The sequence below is a fragment of the Oncorhynchus clarkii genome, chromosome 6 (genome assembly GCF_045791955.1).
Source record: "Oncorhynchus clarkii lewisi isolate Uvic-CL-2024 chromosome 6, UVic_Ocla_1.0, whole genome shotgun sequence".
Lineage (NCBI taxonomy): Eukaryota > Metazoa > Chordata > Actinopteri > Salmoniformes > Salmonidae > Oncorhynchus > Oncorhynchus clarkii.
Genome location: NC_092152.1, coordinates 80,152,217 through 80,169,883, shown reverse-complemented (window position 1 = coordinate 80,169,883; position 17,667 = coordinate 80,152,217). Strand labels below are relative to the sequence as shown.

General features: G+C 42.4%; 1 protein-coding gene across 1 annotated transcript in view; it reads right to left on the bottom strand.

Moving 5' to 3' along the window:
- Positions 1-107, bottom strand: part of LOC139411679 (tumor necrosis factor alpha-induced protein 8-like protein 3) — a 41,990-nt gene extending 41,883 nt beyond the window's left edge. Inside the window, exon 1 of the mRNA XM_071158307.1 lies at positions 1-107. This exon is cut by the window's left edge and continues 343 nt beyond it. The gene's annotated coding sequence lies outside the window, so the exon portion shown is untranslated.
- Between the last annotated feature and the right edge of the window lie 17,560 nt (positions 108-17,667).

Here is a 17,667-nt window from a genome sequence, read left to right as displayed (position 1 = left end):
TTTTTTTGCTCCCTCTTTCTCCCTCTTTCTTTCTCTCTTCTCACTGGTTCCCTCCCTCACTCGCTAACTGTGCTGACTCTTTCAATATCTCTCTTCCTCTCTTCTACTTTCCTCCTCCTGTCCCTGCTCCCTCCGTCATTCTGGTCAGTCCTTCCCTCCCTCTCTCCCTCTCTTTCCTTCCCTCCCTCTCTTTCTCTCTGGGCTGTCACTCTCTGTCACTCTTCCTCAGCGCTCTCAATATCTGTCTTTATTTTCTGTCACACTCCCTTTCTCTGCTCCTGTGCTCTCTCCCTCTCTGCAAGCGCTAACCCCCTCTCTCTACATGCGGTCTCTTTCTCTCTCTCTCTCTCTCTCTCTCTTTCTCGCTCTCTCTCTCTGATTATTAAGTTATGTGTGCGTTTCACTGTGGGAGAGGAGAAACTGAAGCCAGTAGCAGCAGTAGCTAGTTTTTCACCACCAGCTCAATCCCCTGCCTTCCCTCTTTCTCCCCCTTCCCCTTCACTCCTCCCCCTTCCCCTTCACTCCTCCCCCTTCCCTTCCCTCCCCCTCCACTTCTTCCCCTCCCCCCCCCCCCCTTCCTCCTTCCCCTGCCCTTCTTCCCTCCTCTCCCCCTTCCTCCTGGTTATTGGCTCATAGTCAGTCATTAGAGAACCCTGTACCGCTCTCACTCACCATGACCAGAAGTCTCTAGCTCGACTCTAGGGTGAAGGTTCCCTTCCCTAATCCTAACCTGAATCCTTAGTGAGGAGCATGCCAAACTGACCCAAGATCAGCATCTTGGGCATTGTCACCCTACTAAGTCTCTACAGAAATGCTCATTTTCTATGGCCTATCAGCCTTTGCCCTGCCTGGATGGTTGTTTGGCTGGCTGGTTGGCTGATTGGCTGGTTGACTGGTTGGTTGGTTGGCTGGTTGGTTGGCTGGCTGGTTGGCTGATTGGCTGGTTGGCTGATTGGCTGGCTGGTTGGCTGGTTGGTTGGCTGATTGGTTGGCTGGTTGGCTGGTTGGTTGGCTGGTTGGCTGGTTGGTTGGCTGGTTGGCTGGCTGGCTGGCTGGCTGGCTGGTTGGCTGGCTGGCTGGCTGGCTGGCTGGCTGGCTGGCTGGCTGGCTGGCTGGTTGGCTGGCTGGTTGGTTGGTGACATGATCATGGTGTTCAGCACTTCTCATGGCCAACACAGACTACATCCTAAATGGTACCCTATTCCCTATATAGTGCACTATTGTTTTACTGCTGCTGTTTAATATTTGTTACTTTTTTACTTAACCTGTTGCGACGACCAAACCCGGATCCGGGATTCTATTTATAGACCTAAGCTCATTACCATAACGCAACGTTAACTATTCATGAAAATCGCAAATGAAATGAAATAAATATGCTAGCTCTCAAGCTTAGCCTTTTGTTAACAACACTGTCATCTCAGATTTTCAAAATATGCTTTTCAACCATAGGAAAACAATCATTTGTGTAACAGTAGCTAGCTAGCGTAGCATTTAGCGTTAGCATTAGCGTTAGCATTAGCGTTAGCATTTAGCAGGCAACTATCACAAAAACAAGTAAAGCCTTCAAATAAAATAACTTACCTTTGAAGAACTTCTGATGTTTTCAATGAGGAGACTCTCAGTTAGATAGCAGATGCTCCGTTTTTCCAAAAAGATTCTTTGTGTATTAGAAATAGCTCCGTTTTGTACATCACATTTGGCTACCAAAAAAAAAAAAAAACGAAAATTCAGCCCTCAAAACGCGAACTTTTTTCCAAATTAACTCCATAATATCGACTGAAACATGGCAAACGTGGTTTAGAATCAATCCTCAAGGTGTTTTTCCACATATCTCTTCAATGATATATCCTTCGTGGAAGCCTGGTTTCTCCTTGCTCTCAAATGGAAAAATAATTGCACCTGGCTTTACGCTCCAATTTCGACGCAGGGACACCAGGCGGACACTTGGAAAATGTAGTCTCTTATGGTCAATCTTCCAATGATATGCCTACAAATACGTCACAATGCTGCTAACACTTTGGGGGAACGACAGAAAGTGTAGGCTCATTCCTTGCGCAATCACAGCCATATAAGGAGACAATGGAAAACAGAGCTTCAGAAATTCTGATCATTTCCTGGTTGATGCATCATCTTGGTTTCGCCTGTAGAATGAGTTCTGGGGCACTTACAGACAATATCTTTGCAGATTCTGAAACTTCAGAGTGTTTTCTTTCAAAAACTGTCAAGAATATGCATAGTCGAGCATCTTTTTGTGACAAAATATCGCGCTTAAAACGGGAACGTTTTTTATCCAAAAATGAAATAGCGCCCCTAGAGATCAAAGAGGTTAACACATATTTTATTTTATTAAAACTTCTTAACCTGTTTAGGACTGCTAGCGGAACCGCTCACCAACAGCCAATGAAATTGCAGGGCGCCAAATACAAATCAAGAGAAATCTCAAATCAAATTTCTCAAATATACAAGTATTAGGCACCATTTTAAAGATACAATTCTCGTTAATCCAGCCACAGTGTCTGATTTCAAAAATGCACTCCCAGGAATCGCTTGTTTTGTTCGATAATGTCCATCAGTTATGTCCATTTATGTCCAATAGCTTCTTTTGTTAGGGCGTTTGGTAAACAAATCCAAAAGCGCGATCTGGTCCAGTCTGACGAAACGTTCAAAAAGTTATATTACAGGTCGAAGAAACTTGTCAAACTAAGTATAGAATCAATCTTTCGGATGTTTTTTTATCATAAATGTTCAATAATGTTCCAACTGGAGAATTCCTTTGTCTGTAGAAAAGCAAGCGAGGTACCTCTCATGACAAATACGCTTGACTGAGAACGAGGCTGCTGGCAGACCCCTTAGTCAAACAGCTCTCATCCGGCCCCCCTTCACAGGAGCAGCATGAAACAATGTTCTAAAGACGGTTGACATCTAGTGGAAGCCATAGGAAGTGCAAAATAACCCATATCCCACTGTGTATTCGATAGGGGTGAGTTCAAAAACTACAAACCTCAGATTTCCCACTTCCTGTTTGGATTTTCTCTCAGGTTTTTGCCTGCCATATGAGTTCTGTTATACTCACAGTTTTTTTCTATCTAATGCTAATAATAATATTCATATATTAGCATCTGGGACAGAGTAGGAGGCAGTTCACTCTGGGCACGCTATTCATCCAAAAGTGAAAATGCTGCCCCCTATCGCAAAGTTAAAGCATTGTTGGTTAAGGGCTTGTAAGTAAGCATTTCACATTAACCTGTTACACATTACACCTGTTGTATTCAGTGCATGTGACAAATTACATTTGAATTGATTTGATTTGACTTTTAACCAGAGCCTTACATCAGTCCCAAAGAAAATGGAAGGCCTGTGTGTGTGTGTGTGTGTGTGTGTGTGTGTGTGTGTGTGTGTGTGTGTGTGTGTGTGTGTGTGTGTGTGTGTGTGTGTGTGCGTGTGTGTGTGTGCCTACAGATGGTTGTATTTTTAGGCTACCTCAGCAGGTCCCTTCAGCAGCAGATGGGCCTCTTTCCCCACAGGCAGTGTTATTATAACACATCATCACACTCCATAATCAAATCAAATGTATTGGTCACGTACACATATTTAGCAGATGTTATACTGCAGGTGTAGCGAAATGCTTGTCTGTGTGTCTGTGTGCGTGCCTGTGTGCATGTCTGTGTATGTATGAGTGCATATTACAGTATAATACACCATAATTGTATTAAATTAACCATTATTTTAACAGGGAGTTATGCTGAGACCAAGGACTCTTTCACAAATGAACCCAGTATACACATCACTAAACATCAATATACACATCACTACACATCAAACACATCAATATACACATCACTAAACATCACATCACTACACATCAATATACACATCACTACACATCAAACACATCAATATACACATCACTACACATCAATATGCACATCACACATCACATCACACATCAATATACACATCACTACTAATCAATCAATCACTACACATAAATATACATCTCACACATCAATATACACATCACTACACATCAATATGCACATCAAACACATAAATATACACATCACTACACATCAATATACACATCACTACACATCAATTTACACATCACTACACATCAATATACACATCACTACACATCAATATGCACATCACTACACATCAATATGCACATCACTGCACATCAATATACATCAATATACACATCACTACACATCAATTTACACATCACTGCACATCAATATACATCAATATACACATCACTAAACATAAATATACACATCACTACACATCAAACACATCAATATAAATATCACTACACATCACTATAAACATCAATATACACATCACTATAAACATCAATATACATATCACTACACATAAATATACATCTCACTATAAAAATCAATATACACATCACTACACATCAGTATATACATCACTACACATCAGTATATACATCACTACACATCAGTATATACATCAATATACACATCACTAAACATAAATATACACATCACTACACATCAAACACATCAATATATACATCACTACACATCACTAAACATCAATATACACATCACTATAAACATCAATATACATATCACTACACATAAATATACACATCACTAAACACATCACTAAACATCAATATACACATCGATACACATCACTAAACATAAATATACACATCACTACACATCACTAAACATCAATATACACATCACTAAACATCAATATACACATCGATACACATCAATATACATAAATATACACATCACTACACATCAAACACATCAATATATACATCACTACACATCACTAAACATCAATATACACATCACTAAACACATCACTAAACATCAATATACACATCGATACACATCACTAAACATAAATATACACATCACTACACATCACTAAACATCAATATACACATCACTAAACATCAATATACACATCGATACACATCACTAAACATAAATATACACATCACTACACATTAATATACATCAATATACACATCAATACATAAATGAATGTGCCAGTAGTACTGTATTAAATAGGATCTTGGCAGTGTATTGCGTCCACAGCAGAGTTATGATGACAATTTAGTGATGACATAGGGAAACAGGGAAACACAGCTAGTGGGAACAGGGAAACACAGCTAGTTGAGGTCAGTCAGTCTGTCTCTGGTGGGAACAGGGAAACAGCTAATTGAGGTCAGTCAGTCTGTCTCTGGTGGGAACAGGGAAACACAGCTAATTGAGGTCAGTCAGTCTGTCTCTGGTGGGAACAGGGAAACACAGCTAGTTGAGGTCAGTCAGTCTGTCTCTGGTGGGAACAGGGAAACAGCTAGTTGAGGTCAGTCAGTCTGTCTCTGGTGGGAACAGGGAAACAGCTAGTTGAGGTCAGTCAGTCTGTCTCTGGTGGGAACAGGGAAACACAGCTAGTTGAGGTCAGTCAGTCTGTCTCTGGTGGGAACAGGGAAACAGCTAGTTGAGGTCAGTCAGTCTGTCTCTGGTGAGAATAGAGAAACAAACGTACAGCGCTGCCAGAACTCATGTTGATCACCAAAACACTTTATATCCTTGTTCGCACAAAAACAAACACACGCACACACACACACACACACACACACACACACACACACACACACACACACACACACACACACACACACACACACACACACACACACACACACACACACACACACACACACACACACACACACACACACAGTGGTATTATCACCCAAACAAGAGAGGATGGTGATGACATTTTGTGAGATGACACTGTTCCAAAATTGGAGTGGCTGTCCTTCCCTGCTCTGTGTTCCTCCCTGAGCTACGAGGTCATTTGTCAAATTCAGTCTTAACGAGACTAATTAAAGAATGGAAATGAATTAGTGTGGGGAGGTCTCTTCTAACAAGGGAGATCACAGTTAACAAGCTTTAATGAAGTAAATGAGGTTTTAGGTATAAACTGTAGGTTCAGATACCACTCTGTCTGTCTGTCCCAGGACTAGGAGTTAACTATAGCTGCACAGAGGAAATGACCGCCAGACCTACTCAACGTCTACTGAAAGTATGTGTGTGTGCGTGTGTCTGTGTGTGTCTGTGTGTGTCTGTGTGTGCGTGTGTCTGTGTGTGTCTGTGTGTGTGTTTGTGTGTGTGTGTGTGCAGTCTGAGAGTATGTGTGTGCCCACGTGTGTGTGTGTAAGTGCAAGAGAAGGCATGGCCAGATCACTCTGTAACAATAGCTCAGTATTGTGACTATAATATTTTACATGATCACCACAGTCTGATTGAAGCAGCGTTGAATGTTTGTTGTTAAAGATAAAACCAGAAGATATGTGTGTGCAGCTCTGATACAATCTGCTCTGGCCTTGTGGCCTGAAATACTGAGGCCTTTACTAATGTACCAGCATGCGCAGGTTGAGTTAATCAGAGTACATTACTGACTATTTACAGTTTCTTTATTTTGAATGGCACTTTAACTGACTGTCTAATAGAAAGCATCTGCTTGTTGTTTCTTAAGTATTCTTCAGAAGAAAGTCCTCGCAGCTCAAATGAATGAGCTGTGTTTTTCCACATCAAAAGGCCCTGGAATCAGAGCTGGTGTTTGATCCAGTCCATCAGCTGGCTCAGAACCAGTCCTGGGTTTCATAGCAGGGCCTGCCCCTGTGTGTGTGTGTGTGTGTGTGTGTGTGTGTGTGTGTGTGTGTGTGTGTGTGTGTGTGTGTGTGTGTGTGTGTGTGTGTGTGTGTGTGTGTGTGTGTGTGTGTGTGTGTGTGTGTGTGTAGGATCATGCATGTGTGTGAAGCCTGGCCAGTGAAAGAGCTAAATGTTTCTCTAGTTTCAGTGGAGTATCTACAAAGGGAGTACAACTCTGAACTTTTAATAATGTTTAAGGGTAATGGTTAAGGATAATGTTGAGGGATAATGTTTAGGGACAATGGTTAAGGATAATGTTGAGGGATAATGTTTAGGGACAACGGTTAAGGATAATGTTGAGGGATAATGTTTAGGGACAATGGTTAAGGATAATGTTGAGGGATAATGTTTAGGGGCAATGGGTAAGGATAATGTTGAGGGATAATGCTTAGGGACCATTGTTAAGGATAATGTTGAGGGATAATGTTTAGGGATAACGTTTAGGGATAATGTTTGGCAATGATGTCTACTCATAATGCTTATCTATAACGTTTTGTAATAATGTTTTGCAATGTTGTTTAGTGATAATGTTTAGTGATGCTAGTAATAATGTTTAACGATAATGTTTAGTGATAATATTTAGCAATAATGTTTTCATAAATCTTCATGAAGATCGTTGCCATTGACACAGCTCTCTCAACAATACGCTTCTCAGAGAGATTAGTGATAGACATCTCTGCTAGATGTTCCCATAGCAACCCCTACCTTGTCTTGTTGATGAAGAGCTAAATATCAACAAGGGAGATGATGCTGCCACAGGCTATAAAGATATATTATCAGGAACAACATGTCACAACCAGTTAGTGTGTGTGTGTTTACACTGCCTTCACCCGTGTCAGTTTGAGAGAAGACACGAGCCTGTTTCGTATTGGAAGACACAGAAACACAACGAGAGAGAAAAGAGAAATAGAATCTATTTGCGTACTGACTTTGTTCCAAGACTAAAAGGTCTAATGGTTCTATTGCAATGTTCATGATTGTGTTCTTTTATCTCTACCAGCTGTATGCTGAGAGACATTTAGTCCAGAAGGTAAAACCTCAGACAGTGAGATTGTATGACAGAGAGCTGCAGGGTTCTCTATTGATATGCTTCAATAAGTACAGTGCTTTTTCTGCTGTGGAAACATGAAAACTGAACTCAGCCAAGGAGTAAGATTGGGCTTCCTTTGTGCTGAATCAGTGTTTCCCTCTGATGAAACCTAATATCGTCTAACACACACATACATGCACGTCTGTACGCTCACACATTCACGCACACACACGCACGCAGACACACGCACACATACACACGCATACACGGACACACATACTCTACACACACACTCAGAACCAACCCCAATAGAATGCAGTTACTCCTGATCTATCCAACAGATCTCTGATCTCATACAGTAGACTGTAGAGTTGGAATAGGGACAACACAACATCACATTCACTATCTGAGAGATGCAATGATACTGTCAAGTCTTATTCCATATGGAGTGAACTGACACTCACTTTATTGACATTGAGATGTGGAGAATGACCTCAATTTCAATTAAATCATTTTGTTTTTAATTATAAATGTTGTTTCTCTCTCTATTTCTCTCTTATAGCACGGTTCTTCTTTCATCCTCTTTTTCTTCCCTCCTCCTCTTCCTCCTCCTCTCATTCTGCCTTTTACATCTCTCTCCTTTTCTTGTTTCCCTCCTGTCTTCCCCTCTCCCCCTCATCTTCTACTCCTCCTCCTCTTCCTCTGTCTGTCTCTCCATCTGTATACTGTACGCCCCTCTCCATCCTCTTTACCCTTATCCTTCTTCTTCTCCTCTTCTTCTCTCTGTCTCTATCTCTCTGTTCCAACAAGCTCTCACAGTCTCACTGCAGAATTAGACGTTCATCCACGTTCTCCAAATGGCAAATTTAGTTTGCTCCAAGTGTTTTTGTTGCTCCTGCTGCACTGTATCGTTCCATTTCTCCAAACATCAAATTTAGAAGTAGAGGTGTAAGTTTAGAGACTCATTCTGAATGGTTAAGGTAAAGGTTAAGGTTTTGGATAGGGTTAAAACATTAAGTAATAGTGCTCCCTGTTGCCCCTAGTGGCAGGTTTTGAAGGCATTTCCTGATCTCCTCAGGACATGGATAGACGTCCAATTTTGACAGCAATCTTGAACAACCTGGCTGCTCTGTGCCCCCTGTCCCTCCTGTCTTCCCGCTCCTTCTCTCTCTCCTCTCTCTCTCCTCCTCTCTCCTCCTCTCTCCTCCTCTCTCTCCTCCTCTCTCCTCCTCTCTCTCCTCCTCTCTCCTCTCTCTCTCCTCCTCTCTCCTCCTCTCTCCTCCTCTCTCTCCTCCTCTCTCCTCCTCTCTCTCTCCTCTCTCTCTCCTCCTCTCTCTCCTCTCTCCTCCTCTCTCCTCCTCTCTCCTCTCTCTCTCCTCCTCTCTCCTCCTCTCTCTCCTCTCTCCTCCTCTCTCTCCTATCTCCTCCTCTCTCTCCTCTCTCCTCCTCTCTCCTCCTCTCTCTCCTCTCTCCTCCTCTCTCCTCCTCTCTCTCCTCTCTCCTCCTCTCTCTCCTCTCTCCTCCTCTCTCCTCTCTCCTCCTCTCTCTCCTCTCTCCTCCTCTCTCCTCTCTCCTCTCTCCTCCTCTCTCCTCCTCTCTCTCCTCTCTCCTCCTCTCTCCTCCTCTCTCTCCTCTCTCCTCCTCTCTCCTCCTCTCTCTCTCTCCCCCCCTCTCTTCTCTCTCCTCCTCTCTCTTCCTCTCTCTCCTCTCTCTCCTCTCTCCTCCTCTCTCTCCTCTCTCCTCTCTCCTCCTCTCTCCTCCTCTCTCCTCTATCCTCCTCTCTCTCCTCCTCTCTCTCCTCTCTCCTCCTCTCTCCTCCTCTCTCTCCTCTCTCCTCCTCTCTCCTCCTCTTTCTCCTCTCTCCTCCTCTCACCTCCTCTCTCTCCTCTCTCCTCCTCTCTCCTCCTCTCTCCTCCTCTCTCTCTCCCCTCTCTCTCCTCCTCTCTCTCCTCTCTCCTCCTCTCTCCTCTCTCCTCCTCTCTCCTCCTCTCTCTCTCTATTTGCCCCCTTTTCAAATTTTCTCTACTTTGGCATATAGCTGATACTGAATGTTATCAGATTTTCAACCAAAACCTGATATTAGATAAAGGGAACCTGAGTGAAGAAATAACACAACAATTACATACTTATTTCATTTATTTCATAAACAAAGTTATGCAACATCCAATGCCCCCGTGTGAAAAAGAAACGGCCACCTTCAGCTGCAACGACTGCAACCAAACGCTTCCTGTGGTTGTTGATCATTCTCCCATGTTGCTGTAACTGGCTCACTCTTCCAAGCAGAAGTGCTGTAACTCAGCAACATTTGTGGGTTTTCAAGCATGAAGTGCTTATTTCAATTCCTGCCACAACGTCTCAATTGGGATTAGGTTTGGACTTTGACATTACAGAACCTCAAATTTGTTGCTTTTTAGACAAATGTAATTTAGACTACAGTCATGGCCAAAAGTTTGAGAATGACACAAATATTAACTTTCCACAAAGTTTGCTGCTTCAGTGTCTTTAGACATTTTTGTCAGATGTTACTATGGAATATTGAAGTATAATTACAAATATTTCATACGTGTCAAAGGCTTTTATTGACAATTACATGAAGTTGATGCAAAGAGTCAATATTTGCAGTGTTGACCCTACTTTTTCAACACCTCTGCAATCCACCCTGGCATGCTGTCAATTCACTTCTGGGCCACATCCTGACTGATGGCAGCCCATTCTTGCATAATCAATGCTTGGAGTTTGTCAGAATTTGTGGGTTTTTGTTTGTCCACCCGCCTCTTGAGGATTGACCACAAGTTCTCAATGGGATTAAATCTTGGGAGTTTCCTGGCCATAGACACAAAATATTGATATTTTGTTCCCCGAGCCACTTAGTTATCACTTTAGCTTATGGCAAGGTGCTCCATCATGCTGGAAAAGGCATTGTTCGTCACCAAACTGTTCCTGGATGGTTGGGAGAAGTTGCTCTCTGAGGATGCATTTGTACCATTCTTCATGGCTGTGTTCTTAGGCAAAATTGTGAGTAAGCCCACTCTCTTGGCTGAGAAGCAACGCCACTTATGAATGGTCTCAGGATGCTTTACTGTTGGCATGAAACAGGACTGATGGTAGCGCTCTCCTTGTCTTCTCCGGACAAGCTTTTTTCCGGATGCCCCAAACAATCGGAAAGGGGATTCATCAAAGAAAATGACTTTACCCCAGTCCTCAGCAGTCCAATCTCTGTACCTTTTGCAGAATATCAGTCTGTCCCTGATGTTTTTCTTGGAGAGAAGTGGCTTCTTTGCTGCCGTACTTGACACCAGAACATCCTCCAAGTCTTCGTCTCACTGTGCGTACAGATGCACTCACACCTGCCTGCTGCCATTCCTGAGCAAGCTCCCATAGCTGAATCAACTTTAGGAGACGGTCCTGGCGCTTGCTGGACTTTCTTGGGCCCCCTGAAGCCTTCTTCACAATAATTAAACAGCTCTCCTTGAAGTTCTCGATGATTCAATAAATAGTTGATTTAGGTGCAATCTTACTGACAGCAATATCCTTGCCTGTGAAGCCCTTCTTGTGCAAAGCAATTGTAGAAAAGGCCCATGGAGTTGGTGGAATACTCCTTTAATTCATTGCCATTTACTCAGCTGGGCCAGGGGCGCTTTAAGTAGGTCAGGTGGAAATGTCGGACAGATCTCAACTCCATAAAAGGAGGAAATTGCCATCGCCTGATCTCGCTGCTTTCCTTAACTCCAAGTTCCTAGCTTTCCTAGTTCTGTGCGTCCCTGAATCCACGTAAGTCCACCGACTATGTTACCTTTCATCTGAATTATCTGTGGCGATCGGGAGAGTGGGCCATTCAGTTACTGTTAATAGTTATTACCACGGAGCGCGGCTTGGAGCGCAGCTTCAAACATATTATGTAATGTGAATTGTCAATGATCACAGCCCTACGGATCCTCATAGGCCAATTATGCAATCGATATGGTTCATATGTATTGAAATGAATTATATGTACACATGAAGACAATTGAAAGAGTGAAATGAGAAACGTCATTGTTTGCTAACTGATTGACTTTGATGGGGATTATAGATTGTATAACCATTCACTGTTTGTATTCTTTCATGATTTATGATAAATAGTTACGAGCCTAAATGACTCGCGGATGATTACTATTGACTTAATGAACTGAACTGTTGAACTCCCTAACTTATGTTAATAATGAATGGTCTGATTTGATCTTTGATTATGAATTTGATTGGATACATGTTATTTGTTTCCTTTGTGATGCAGCACAGACTACTCAGTAAATATACCACATTATGGTTAAAGGAATTCCTGCCTCAGTCTCATCCATTCCTCTGTCACCTGACACGTGACCACCTGTTCACCTTAACTGTCAGTCATCCTACCTGTCCAGCTACCCACACAGATTCCACTAATCTTTTAGCAATGATGACGGCACGTGTTTCCTTGCAGGTAACCATGGTTGACAGAGGAAGAACAATGATTCCAAGCACCACCCTCCTTTTGAAACTTCCAGTCTGTTATTCAAACTCAATCAGCATTACAGAGTGATCTCCATCCTTGTCCTCATCAACACTCACACCTGTGTTAACGAGAGAATCACTGATATGATGTCAGCTAGTCCTTTTGTGGCAGGGTTGAAATGCAGTGGAAATGTTTTTGGGGGGATTCAGTTCATTTGCATGGCAAAGAGGGACTTTGAAATTAATTGCAATTCATCTTATCACTCTTCATAACATTCTGGAGTATATGCAAATTGCCATCATACAAACTGAGGCAGCAGACTTTGTGAAAATGTATATTTGTGTCATTCTCAAAACTTTTGGCCACGACTGTATATTGTGTGTTTTGGATCATTGTCTTGCTACATGACCCAGCTGCACTTCAGCTTCAGCTCACAGACAGATGGCCTGACATTCTCCTGTAGAATTCTCTGATACAGAGCACAATTCATGGTTCTTTACTGTGGAACGCAGTGTTTGGTTTTCGCCAGGCATAATGGGACCCAAGTCGTACAAACAGTTACACATCTGTCCATAGAACATTCTGCCACAAGTCTTGATGATCATCCAGTTGTTTACAGGTGCTTTTTGGCAAACTTGAGTCAACTGTTTGTATGACATTGGTCCCATTATGCCTGGTGAAAACCAAACACTGCATTCCACAGTAAGAACCTCATTCCAACGGTCAAGCATAGTGGTGGTAGTGTGATGGTTTGGGGATGCTTTGCTGCCTCAGGACCTGGATGACTTGCCTTAATAGAAAGAACCATGAATTCTGCTCTGTATCAGATAATTCCACAGGAGAATGTCAGGCCACCCGTCTGTGAGCTGAAACTGAACTACAGCTGGGTCATGTAGCAAGATAATGATACAAAACACACAATCAAGTCTACATGAAAATGGTTAAAAAGCAACACATTTGAAGTTTTAGAATGGCCTAGTCAAAGTCTAGACCTAATCCAAATTGAGATGTTGTGGCATGACTTGAAATGGCAGTTCTTGCTTGTTAAAGCGGTTCTTCATGCGAGAGTGGGCCAAAATTCCTCCGCAGGTATGTGAGAGGCTGATCAACAACTACAGGAAGCGTTTGGTTGCAGTCATTGCAGCTAAAGGTGGCAAAACCAGTTATTGAGTGTAAGGGGGGAAAACAGTTATTGAGTGTAAGGGGAAAAAACAGTTATTGAGTGTAAGGGGGGAAAACAGTTATTGAGTATAAGGGGGGACACACAGTTATTGAGTGTAAGGGGGGACACACAGTTATTGAGTGTAAGGGGGGACACACAGTTATTGAGTGTAAGGGGGGAAAAACAGTTATTGAGTGTAAGGGGGAACAAACAGTTATTGAGTGTAAGGGGGAACACAGTTATTGAGTGTAAGGGGGGAAAAACAGTTATTGAGTGTAAGGGGGAACACAGTTATTGAGTGTAAGGGGGGAAAACAGTTATTGAGTGTAAGGGGGAAAAACAGTTATTGAGTGTAAGGGGGAAAACAGTTATTGAGTGTAAGGGGGAAAACAGTTATTGAGTGTAAGGGGGGACACACAGTTATTGAGTGTAAGGGGGGACACACAGTTATTGAGTGTAAGGGGGGAAAAACAGTTATTGAGTGTAAGGGGGAACACAGTTATTGAGTGTAAGGGGGGAAAAACAGTTATTGAGTGTAAGGGGGGAAAACAGTTATTGAGTGTAAGGGGGGAAAACAGTTATTGAGTGTAAGGGGGGAAAAACAGTTATTGAGTGTAAGGGGGAACACAGTTATTGAGTGTAAGGGGGGAAAACAGTTATTGAGTGTAAGGGGGGAAAACAGTTATTGAGTGTAAGGGGGAAAAAACAGTTGTTGAGTGTAAGGGGGAAAAAACAGTTATTGAGTATAAGGGGGGACACACAGTTATTGAGTGTAAGGGGGGAAAACAGTTATTGAGTGTAAGGGGGGAAAACAGTTATTGAGTGTAAGGGGGGAAAACAGTTATTGAGTGTAAGGGGGGAAAAACAGTTGTTGAGTGTAAGGGGGAAAAAACAGTTATTGAGTGTAAGGTGGAACACAGTTATTGAGTGTAAGGGGGGAAAAACAGTTATTGAGTGTAAGGGGGGAAAACAGTTATTGAGTGTAAGGGGGAAAAACAGTTTTTGAGTGTAAGGGGGGAAAACAGTTATTGAGTGTAAGGGGGGAAAAACAGTTGTTGAGTTAAGGGGGGAAAAGCAGTTATTGAGTGTAAGGGGGGACACACAGTTATTGAGTGTAAGGGGGGAAAACAGTTATTGAGTGTAAGGGGGGAAAACAGTTATTGAGTGTAAGGGGGGAAAAACAGTTATTGAGTATAAGTGGGGAAAAACAGTTATTGAGTGTAAAGGGGGAAAAACAGTTATTGAGTGTAAGGGGGGAAAACAGTTATTGAGTATAAGGGGGGACACACAGTTATTGAGTGTAAGGGGGTAAAACAGTTATTGAGTGTAAGGGGGGAAAACAGTTATTGAGTGTAAGGGGGGAAAAACAGTTATTAAGTATAAGGGGGGAGGGACACAGTTATTGAGTGTAAGGGGGGAAAACAGTTATTGAGTGTAAGGGGGGGAAACAGTTATTGAGTGTAAGTGGGGAAAAACAGTTATTGAGTGTAAAGGGGGAAAAACAGTTATTGAGTGTAAGGGGGAACACAGTTATTGAGTGTAAGGGGGGAAAAACAGTTATTGAGTGTAAGGGGGAACACAGTTATTGAGTATAAGGGGGGAAAACAGTTATTGAGTGTAAGGGGGGAAAACAGTTATTGAGTGTAAGGAGGGAAAAACAGTTGTTGAGTGTAAGGGGGAAAAAACAGTTATTGAGTATAAGGGGGGACACACAGTTATTGAGTGTAAGGGGGGAAAACAGTTATTGAGTGTAAGGGGGGAAAACAGTTATTGAGTGTAAGGGGGGAAAACAGTTATTGAGTGTAAGGGGGGAAAAACAGTTGTTGAGTGTAAGGGGGAAAAAACAGTTATTGAGTGTAAGGTGGAACACAGTTATTGAGTGTAAGGGGGGAAAAACAGTTATTGAGTGTAAGGGGGAAAAAACAGTTATTGAGTATAAGGGGGAAAAACAGTTATTGAGTGTAAGGGGGAAAAACAGTTATTGAGTGTAAGGGGGGAAAACAGTTATTGAGTATAAGGGGGGAAACACAGTTATTGAGTGTAAGGGGGGAAAACAGTTATTGAGTGTAAGGGGGGAAAACAGTTATTGAGTGTAAGGGGGGACAAACAGTTATTGAGTGTAAGGGGGGAAAACAGTTATTGAGTGTAAGGGGGGAAAACAGTTATTGAGTGTAAGGGGGGAAAACAGTTATTGAGTGTAAGGGGGGAAAAACAGTTATTGAGTGTAAGGGGGGAAAACAGTTATTGAGTGTAAGGGGGAAAAAACAGTTATTGAGTGTAAGGGGGGAAAACAGTTATTGAGTGTAAGGGGGGGAAACAGTTATTGAGTGTAAGTGGGGAAAAACAGTTATTGAGTGTAAAGGGGGAAAAACAGTTATTGAGTGTAAGGGGGAACACAGTTATTGAGTGTAAGGGGGGAAAAACAGTTATTGAGTGTAAGGGGGGAAAACAGTTATTGAGTGTAAGGGGGGAAAACAGTTATTGAGTGTAAGGGGGGAAAAACAGTTATTGAGTGTAAGGGGGAACACAGTTATTGAGTATAAGGGGGGAAAACAGTTATTGAGTGTAAGGGGGGAAAACAGTTATTGAGTGTAAGGGGGGAAAAACAGTTGTTGAGTGTAAGGGGGAAAAAACAGTTATTGAGTATAAGGGGGGACACACAGTTATTGAGTGTAAGGGGGGAAAACAGTTATTGAGTGTAAGGGGGGAAAACAGTTATTGAGTGTAAGGGGGGAAAACAGTTATTGAGTGTAAGGGGGGAAAAACAGTTGTTGAGTGTAAGGGGGAAAAAACAGTTATTGAGTGTAAGGGGGGAACACAGTTATTGAGTGTAAGGGGGGAAAAACAGTTATTGAGTGTAAGGGGGGAAAAACAGTTATTGAGTGTAAGGGGGGAAAACAGTTATTGAGTGTAAGGGGGGAAAAACAGTTGTTGAGTGTAAGGGGGGAAAAGCAGTTATTGAGTGTAAGGGGGGACACACAGTTATTGAGTGTAAGGGGGGAAAACAGTTATTGAGTGTAAGGGGGGGAAAACAGTTATTGAGTGTAAGGGGGGAAAAACAGTTATTGAGTATAAGTGGGGAAAAACAGTTATTGAGTGTAAAGGGGGAAAAACAGTTATTGAGTGTAAGGGGGGAAAACAGTTATTGAGTATAAGGGGGGACACACAGTTATTGAGTGTAAGGGGGGAAAACAGTTATTGAGTGTAAGGGGGGAAAACAGTTATTGAGTGTAAGGGGGGAAAAACAGTTATTAAGTATAAGGGGGGAGGGACACAGTTATTGAGTGTAAGGGGGGAAAACAGTTATTGAGTGTAAGGGGGGGAAACAGTTATTGTGTCACACCCTGGTCAAAGTATTTTGTGTTTATCTTTATTTATTTGGTCAGGCCAGGGTGTGGCATGGGTTTTTGTATGTGGTGTGTATTTATGGGGATTGTAGCTAGTGGGGTGTTCTAGCTAAGTCTATGGCTGTCTGAAGTGGTTCTCAATCAGAGGCAGGTGTTTATCGTTGTCTCTGATTGGGAACCATATTTAGGCAGCCATATTCTTTGAGTTTGTCGTGGGTGATTGTCCTTAGTGTTAGTTTGCGCCAGTTTAGGCTGTTTCGGTTTTCATTACGTTTATTATTTTGTAGTGTTTGTATTTTGATTCGTGTTTTACGTTTGTTTAATAAACATGGATCGCAATCTACACGCCGCATTTTGGTCCGACTCTCCTTCTCATCAAGAAAACCGTTACATATTGAGTGTAAGTGGGGAAAAACAGTTATTGAGTGTAAAGGGGGAAAAACAGTTATTGAGTGTAAGGGGGGAAAAACAGTTATTGAGTGTAAGGGGGGAAAACAGTTATTGAGTGTAAGGGGGGAAAACAGTTATATATATAATATCAGGTTTTGGTTGAAGATCTGATAACATTCAGTATCAAAAATATGCAAAAATAGAGAACATCAGAAAGGGGGAGAATACTTTTTCCCGGCAGTGTGTCTCTCTCCCTCTAACTCCCCTCTCCCTCCTGTATTCCTCCTCCTCCTCCCCTCTCCCTCCTGTATTCCTCCTCCTTCTCCCCTCTCCCTCATGTATTCCTCCTCCTCCTCCTCCCCTCTCCCTGATGTTGATAGGAGATGACAATGTTCTGTACTGGGGTGACAGACCATTCACAGAGAGGTGACAATTAACGTCACAAACAGACACACACTGCAAACACACACACACAAATGTATAAGCACACGCACATCATGTAGACAAATATAATCACATAGACAAAGACAACAAACCTCACTGTGGTTTCCAGG